The sequence below is a fragment of the Mandrillus leucophaeus genome, unplaced genomic scaffold (genome assembly GCF_000951045.1).
Source record: "Mandrillus leucophaeus isolate KB7577 unplaced genomic scaffold, Mleu.le_1.0 Scaffold74, whole genome shotgun sequence".
NCBI lineage: Eukaryota > Metazoa > Chordata > Mammalia > Primates > Cercopithecidae > Mandrillus > Mandrillus leucophaeus.
Window position 1 is genome coordinate 263,746 of NW_012108030.1, and position 7,964 is coordinate 271,709.

Consider the following 7,964-nt stretch of genomic DNA (forward strand, 5'->3'; position numbering starts at 1 on the left):
ATGGCAGGCACCTGTAATCCCAGCTACTCAGGAACCTGAGGCAGGAGAATTGCTTGAATCTGGGAAGCAGAGATTGCAGTGAGCCAAGATCACACTACTACACTCCAGTCTGGGTGACAGAACAAGACCCTGTCTCAAAAAATAAGATAAAGAAATAAATAAACACCTTTTGGTGTTGGAGTTCATGTTTTCAAACTTTTAAAGAAGCTTGTTGAGGTCTGTACCAGTTTCTGCTAAACCCTTCACTGTGAAATTTCCTGGATTTTCTTTTCCTTTCCTTCACTTTCCTATCCTCTCACCTCTTCTTCAGCTATGTGTTCTTGTATCAGTTCCAACAACTTATTCGTCCATTCCTCATGAACCACCTCTAAGAGCATCACAGTGTCATCCTCACCCACAGCCAGGTTAAAGCTGCCTGGCAAAGATCCAGGTTTGTTTCCCCCAGCATCACCACAGACACAGGAATGCACTGCACTATGACGTCATGACTGCTCTGATGTAGCTAGGCAACAGGAATTTTTCAGCTCCAGTGTAACAGTGTAATCTTATGGAACCACCATCATACAGTTGATCGTTGACCAAAACGTCATTATGCAGTGTATGGCTGTACTGCGCAACTTTACATAAAGGACTTGAAGGTCACTTGACTTTGGTATCCTCAGGGGTCATGGAAGTAATCCCTCTGATACTGAGGGATGACTGTACTGCCTAGATATACCAGAAAAGGAGATGATTCAAGTCCTAGGCAAAAGAGAATGGGACTGGCTGGGTACAGTGGCTCACACCTGTAATCCTAGCACTTTGGGAGGCCAAGGTAGGTGGATTGCCTGAGCTCAGGAGTTCAAGACCAGCCTGGGCAACATGGTGAAACTCTATCTCTACTAAAAATACAAAAAATTAGCGAGGTGTGGTGGTATATGCCTGTAATCCCAGCTACTTGGGAGGCTGAGGCATGAGAAGCGCTTGAACCCGGGAGGCAGAGGTTGTGGTGAGCCGATATTGTGCCACTGCACTCCAGCCTGGGCGATGGAGTGAGACTCCTCAAAAACAGAGTGGGACAGTGCTAGATTTCAGCACACTACTTGGAATGGTGGGAAATTTAAAAGTTGTGCATTCTTCATTTTTGGAACTTTCTGTGTCATATTTTCAGACCACAGTTAAACTCGAGTATCAAGAAATCAAACCAGCAGATAGGGAGCAACTACTGTAGCATCAACTTTAAATATTAGGCCTGGCCTCCACCTGAGTATTGAAATTAGAATCTCTGTAAGGACGCACAAGAGATGTTTCTGCAAAATGCCTCAGCACTCAAATGTGAAGCTAGGACTGAGCTCCGCCCAGAGGGGTTGAGCCCAGCACAGTCCCCGCTTCTGGCTCTTCGCTCCCCTTGGGCCCTTGCTGTCACCAGGATCCAGACAGTGGCAGGAAAAGGGAAAGAAATAAACACAGAACTTCAAAATGGAGGAGAGTTGGGGTGGGGTCAGGCTGGAGTGTTAAATCGGGGGCTATGGCGGGGGGGGGTCACAGAATCCTAAGAAGGTACTACCAGAACAAAGGCCTGGGGAAGGAAGGGTGTTTGTCACCAGCAGGTGAGCGGCCAGAGAGTTCCAGGCAGAGGGACAGCCCAGATGAAGCCTCTGAGGCAGGAGAAACCTGGGCCCCCTGTTATGTAGGTTTCAAATAATTCCACTTACATAGTTTGCTACATGAATGACATGTGTGCTGTGATAAGAACTTGGAGTGCGTTCCTCCTTCCTTCATGAGAGATGCATCACCCCTTAGCAGCCCCCATAGATGAGAAATGGAGTAAACTTCCCTCCCACCCAGAGAATGTGGTTGGACTCCGCCCTCCCCTGGAGAATGTTATATGGCACCTTCTCAGACCCCATGCACGAGATTCTGACCTCGACTACTGGAATTCAAAATACACGGAAATTCAAGAGGTTGACAGTCACTGTGAGAGCTGAGGCTGTGGCCCACTCTGCTGTCAGGGGCCTCTCTGAAGACCTGTAGGCTATACTGAGAGGTGGCTGCATGTCAGCTGTTCTCCAGTGATCACACCGTTAGCCTTCAAGGTGACCTCCGGAGCCTTGACCAACACCAGCACTGCCCTCTAGCGGGCATGTATGGACATGACCTGTTCTTGCGGGTCTCCACTGGGCTGGATGCCATTTCTCCCAAGAAACTGCTTCTATCAATGTACAGCTCAGACATTAACTGTACTTTTCCATATAGGCCTATTTCCATCCTAACCGAGCAAATACTTTTTTTGTTTTTTTTTTTGAGACAAAAATCTCACTCAGTCACCCAGGCTGAAGTGCAATGGCATATCAGCTCACTGCAACCTCTGCCTCCCAGGTTCAAGCAATTCTCCTGCCTCAGCCTCCCAGAGTAGCTGGGACTACAGGCGGCCGCCACCACGCCCAGCTAATTTTGTGTGTGTGTGTTTGCGAGACAGGGTCTCACTCTGTCACACAGGCTGGAGTGCAGGGCGTGATCTTGGCTTACTGCAACCTCTGCCCCCTGGGTTCAAGCGATTTGTCTGCCTTAGCCCAAGTAGCTGGGATTACAGGAGTGTACATAAATATGTGATTTATTGTTTGTATTATAAATGAAAACACAAATAAGAAAATAGCTCCTATTTTTAAAAACATTTGACAGGTTTACTTAATCCCCAGAAAGTACAGGGTGTCCCTCACCCGAGATGTACAGGACTGCTGGGGTAAGGTGTTTGGGGAGTTCAGGGAGTATCTTTTGGACATATGAAGGTGGAGATGCCTGTGGATGCCCCAGCAGAGATGTCCAGAATGCGAATGGACACAGGATTCTGGAATTCAGGGGAGAGGGGTGGGTAGAGAGGGAAAATTGAGACAGGCAGGTGGTGTTCTGAAGCCGTAAGATGAGATCATAAGGAAAGGTAGAGGGTGTGGGCAGAGAGAACAGGTTTAAGGACTAAATTGTGGGACACTCCCATATTCACAGAAGACAGTTCAGGAGACCTGAAGGTGATGACAAAAATGTTAAACAGGGACCAGGCGTGGTGGCTCACACCTGTAATCCCAGCACTTTGGGAGGCCAAGGCGGATGGATCACAAGGTCAGGAGTGCAAGACCTGCCTGGCCAACACAGTGAAACTCCGTCTCTACTAAAAATACAAAAATTAGCCAGGTGTGGTGGCACGCGCCTGTAGTCCCAGCTCGTGACTACACAGGAGGCTGAGGCGGGAGAATTCTTAAACCCGGGAGGCGGAGGTTGCAATGAGCTGCGATCGTGCCACTACACTCCAGCCTGGGTGATAGAGTAAGACTCCGTCTCAAAAAAAAAAAAAAGTTAAACAGATTTTTTAAATTATGAAGAATCTCTTCAAAGCCAAGAAAAAAGAAGAGGAAGTGATCGGCTGTGCAAATTGCTGCTAACAGGGAAAGAAAGATGAGGACAAAAATTTAAAAACTGTATTAAGCCTGGTGCGGGGGCTCAGCCCTGTAATCCCAGAGCTCTGGGAGCACAGAAGAGGGGTACTTCCTAGATGAAGAAATGTAGTTAATGTAATATTTTTTGTTTTAAAGATAGAAGGAAAATAAAGCCTTTATTGTATGTAGGAATGTGTTTTAATGAATGATGCCTCCATCTGGGTACATTTTGGGAGGCTGAGGTGGGAAAATCACCTGAGCTCAGGAGTTTAAGACCAGTCTGGACAACACAGCAAGACCCTAACTCTACAAAAAATCAAAATATTAGCATGGCACAGTGGCATGAACCTGTAGTCCTGGCTACCCGGGTGGCCGAGATAGGAGAATCGCTTGAGCCCAGGAAATTGAGACCAGCCTAGGCAACATAGCAAGACCCCAACTCTACAAAAAAAAACAAAATATTAGCGGCATACTGGCATGTGCCTGTAGTCCCAGCTATTCAGGAAGCTGAGGTGGGAGAATTGTTTGAGCCCAGGAGGTCGAGGTTACAGTGAGCTATGATTATGCCACTGCACTCCAGCCTGGGAGACAGAGCAAGACTCTGTCTCAAAAACAAATAAATAAGTAAATAAAAAAAAATATTAGCCAGGCATAGTGGTACACGCCTATAGTCCTACTTACTTGGGAGACTGAGGCAGGAGGATCACTTGAGCCTAGGATTTCGAGGTTACAGTGAGCTATGACTGTCTCACTGCACTCCAGCCTGTGCAACAGAGTGAGATCCCATCCCTTAAAAAAATAAATAATTAATTAAAAATAAATTTAGGGGCCAGTCGCGGTGGCTCATGCCTATAAACCCAGCACTTTGGGAGGTCGAGGCAGGCAGATTACAAGGTCAAGAGATCAAGACCATCCTGGCCAACGTGGTGAAACTCCGTCTCTACTAAAAATACAAAAATTAGACAGGCGTGGTGGTGTGCACTTGTAATCCCAGCTACTCAGGAGGCTGAGGCAGGAAAATCGCTTGAACCCAGAAGGCAGAGGTTGCAGTAAGCCTAGATCATGCCACTGCACTCCAGTCTGACAACAGAGTGAGTCTCTATCTCAAAAAAATAAAAAATAAAAAATAAAATTAAAAAAATAAAAATAGCCGGGCGCGGTGGCTCACGCCGGTAATCCCAGCACATTGGGAGGCCGAGACGGGCGGATCACGAGGTCAGGAGATCGAGACCATCCTGGCTAACGCGGTGAAACCCCGTCTCTACTAAAAAATACAAAAATCTAGCCAGGCGAGGTGGCGGGAGCCTGTACTCCCAGCTACTCGGGAGGCTGAGGCAGGAGAATGGCATAAACCCGGGAGGCGGAGCTTGCAGTGACCTGAGATCTGGCCACTGCACTCCAGCCTGGGCAACAGAGCGAGACTCCGTCTCAAAAAAATAAAAATAAAAAAAAATAAAAAAAATAAAAAAATAAAAATAAATTTAGAAACAGGTAGGTGGCTGGAGCAATGGAATGGGTGGATGCGATAACTTGATTAGATGGAGTCAACCAAGAACTGGGGGCAAGAATTGAAGACAGAATATAAACAAGATTTTAGTGTACTGTGATCTTAAAATAGAGCATGCAAGAGGGGTACTTACTGCAGGGAGAAATGTAAATACAGTATTTTTTGTTTTAAAGATTGAAGAATGGAAAGAAAATAAAGGCTTCAGCGAGTGAGTATGTGAGTGTGTGTGTGTTTTAATTGACAATACCTCCACTTCAGTATGCTGACCAAAATAATTTCCTAAGCCAGGAGCAGTGGCTCCCGCCTGTAATCCCAGCATTTTGGGAGGCCAAGGCGGGCAGATCACCTGAAGTCAGGAGTTCGAGACCAGCCTGGCCAACATGGTGAAACCCCATCTCTAGTAAAAATACACAAATTAGCCGGGCGTGGTGGCACATGCCTATAGTCCCAGACACTTGGGAGGCTGAGGCAGGAGAATCGCTTGAACCCAGGAGGCAGAGGTTGTAGTGAGCGGAGACTGTGCCATTAGACTCCAGCCTGAGTGACAGAGCGAGACTCCGTCTCAAAAAATAATAATAATAATAATTTTATAGACAAAAAAATTAATGATACCATGAGGAAGGATGTCATGCCATTCTGGGACTGTGAGTGGGGCTGGCACATGGGGCACAATCTCAGTATCAGCAGCAGCCAGGAGCAGGGACAGATCATTCCCAGTCACTACTGAGTAGGCATCACAGGCCCTGAGACTGGTGAGTGGGCCAAGTCTCTTCCCTTTACTGTTTGAAGTAAGAAAAAAACATAGTGTTTTTGCTACGCTCATATGCAGCACAGAATACTACACCGCTCGTCACCAAAAATGTGTGTTTTCCCCAAGTTTGAGACGGAGTTTCACTGTCGCCCAGGCTGGAGTGCAGTGGCACGGTCTCAGCTCACCACAACCTCCGCCTCCAGGGTTCAAGCGATTCTCCTGCCTCAGCCTCCCGAGTCACTGGGATTACAGACACATGCCACTACTTCCAGCTAATTTTTGTATTTTTCATCATGTTGGCCAGGCTAGTCTTGAACTCCTGACCTCAAGTGATCTGCTCAAATCACCCTCCCAAAGTGTTGGGATTACAGGCATGAGCCACCGCGTCTGGCCCATGCTGACGAGTTCTGTGGCACGCTCGCAGCTGTGTGTCCCACAAGTTAACTCAATTTTGATACTGTCTACCTGGAGACAGGTACAGATTCCACAGGTTAAAGACGCAGTGCCACATGGTTGCCTCTCAGTTTAGATGCAGATAAAAAGCATGGTTTCCAGCCAGGACCAGTGGCTCACGCCTGTAATCCCAGCACTTTGGGAAGCCGAGGCGGGTGGATCGCCTGAGGTCGGGAGTTCAAGACCAGTCTGAACAACATGGAGAAACCCCACCTCTATTAAAAATACAAGGTTAGCCAGGCATGGTGGCAGGTACCTGTAATCCCAGCTACTGGAGAGGCTGAAGCAGGAGAATCGCTTGAACCCGGGAGGCGATGGTTGTGGTGAGCCAAGATGGCACCATCGCATGCCAGCCAGGGCAACAAGAGAGAAACTCCGTCTCAAAAAAAAAAAAAAAAAAAAAAAAAAAAAAAAAGCATGCTTACTAAGAGCCCCTCCTTTTTTTTTTTTTTTTTTTTTTTTTGAGACACAGTCTCCCTCTTACCCAGGCTGGAGTGCAGTGGTGCGATCTTGGCTCACTGCAACCTCCACCTCTTGGGATCAAGAGATTCTTGTGCCTCAGTCAAGTAGGTGGGATTACAGGCACACGCCACCATGGGTAGCTAATTTTTGTATTTTTAGTAGAGACGGGGTTTCACCACGTTGGCCAGGCTGGTCTTGAACTCCTGACCTTAAGTGATCTGTCCACCTTGGCTTCCCAAAGTGCTGGGATTATAAGTGAGAGCCACTGCGCCTGGTCCAAAAGCCCCTCATTTTGATTAGTTTGCTAGGAAGGCTCTTCCATCTGCCTGTTTCTTGCCCTATCTCTGCTTCCTCTCTGTTCTCCCTGTTAAATTCCCTCTTCCCTGCTACACTCACTTGTCCCCACTCTCTGGTGCCCCCGGATCCCAGGCCTCCCCATGCTGTGGTTCTCCCTCTGCTCTCCTTGTCATCGGCTGCCCCCTCTTGCTGTCCCAGCACCACGCTGTTCTGTCTGCCCTGGCTTCAAATCCCTCCTCCTCTCCCAAACTCTCTGTGTGAGGAGCCTCCCCCTTTCTGCCCCTCTCCCTACCTTTCTGCCCTTCATCTCTCTGGACATCGAGCTTTTCTCTACATTTCTCCAGCTACTTTTTCTCCCCCTGCTACGTTCTCGGCTTCATTCACTGTCTCTGTAAATCTCTCAGCTACTCTCTGCCGTCTGCTTATGGATCTCCCTCATGCTTCTTTTTCAAAATTTTTCTATTTCCTACCACTCTTTCACCATCTTTCTCCACATATTCATAGGGAGGGGAGTACAATAAGGTGCCCACTTCCGTCAAGAGCACATTTTTAGTGGGATGGAATTTGGGACGGAAGAATCCTGGATATCTTGAGACAGAAGTCACGTCCCCACACGGTCAGGAGTAGCGATGGCTGGGAAGGCGAGGCCTGGGGAGTAGGAAGGCCCGGATCAAGGAGGAAAAGGATGGCGACTGAATTATTAGAGGCGTGTGGTGTCAAGGATCCCAGGACCCGGCACAGGACGCAGCCTCCCCCGCCGGGACTGGGACTGGGGCCAGGTTGGGAGGCTCCCCGGGCGGGAATCCACCTTACGGTGAGGACTTTCAAAAGCGCGGGGCAGAAGGATGGGTCAGTAAAGAGTTTTAAGCGGAAAGGAGTCTCGAAAAACCGTGTTTACCTGGCCCAAGGCAGAACGACCGGGGACAGGACCCGTCGCCGAGCAATTTTAACACACAGGGAAGCGACCGCCGGACTCTCACGGAGACGCCTGAATTTACACGGGGTGGAGGGAGCGGTGCGGGGATTTCAAGGTCTGTGTTGACTCTCAGATCCCGGGTACAGAAGCGCGGGGGAGCTGGGAAGC

At 48.4% G+C, this 7,964-nt stretch overlaps 1 protein-coding gene across 4 annotated transcripts in view; it reads right to left on the reverse strand.

Moving 5' to 3' along the window:
- The window catches only part of ZNF610 (zinc finger protein 610), a 27,444-nt gene extending 19,480 nt beyond the window's left edge, over window positions 1-7,964 (reverse strand). For 3 of the 4 annotated variants that reach the window (XM_011965847.1, XM_011965845.1, XM_011965844.1), the window contains exon 1: window positions 7,779-7,964. The gene's annotated coding sequence lies outside the window, so the exon portion shown is untranslated. Of the gene's footprint in view, window positions 1-299; window positions 418-7,778 lie in introns of those variants that run through there. The other variant, XM_011965846.1, reaches the window with a different exon arrangement.